Below are 697 nucleotides of genomic sequence, written 5' to 3'. Positions count from 1 at the left end.
GAAATGAGACGCAGTTTAGGGCAGCGATGTCAAATTCTCTTATACACCAGATGTGCCATCAAAACTCTTGATTGGACCCTATCAGGTGGGGGAGAAGAGTCATGCAAGGAACGTGAAGAGAGCACAGCATAAAGATGGAAAATCACGGTGGTGCTCCAGCATAACCGCAGCCACTTGGCTGAAACCCATAAATAAATAAATAAATAAATATATATATATAATATATATATATATATAATATATATATATATATAATAATGTGTTCATAATTTTGTGGGCTCACGGGTGCTGCTGCCATGTAAAATGCACCCATACGGGTGGCATGTAAATGCACCTGGGCCAGTGCTGCATATAAGCACCCAGTGCACTCTGTAAAGTGGTTGGCATTAGGAATGGCATCTAGTCGTTGAAAACCATGCCAAAACAGTCATGAGATTAGGGCAGCTCTTAAGATGGCCAGTTCCGCTCAACCAGTCCAACCCATACTAGCATGGAAAACAGATGTATGATGATGATGATGATGTAGACAAACATTAACTAATAATAATTTTTTCTTTCATAGTTTAATATATAAATACCATGTTTTTTTTTTGTTTTTTATATTTTTTCAAATTATTATTTTTTTAAAAACTTTATACACAAATTGTTGCATCAGAGTTTTGATTCGGTCCAGAAAAAGGGAACCACGAGCTGGGGG

Source organism: Octopus bimaculoides, chromosome 29, assembly GCF_001194135.2.
Source record: "Octopus bimaculoides isolate UCB-OBI-ISO-001 chromosome 29, ASM119413v2, whole genome shotgun sequence".
NCBI classification, from domain to species: domain Eukaryota; kingdom Metazoa; phylum Mollusca; class Cephalopoda; order Octopoda; family Octopodidae; genus Octopus; species Octopus bimaculoides.
This window is presented reverse-complemented; position numbering follows the sequence as displayed.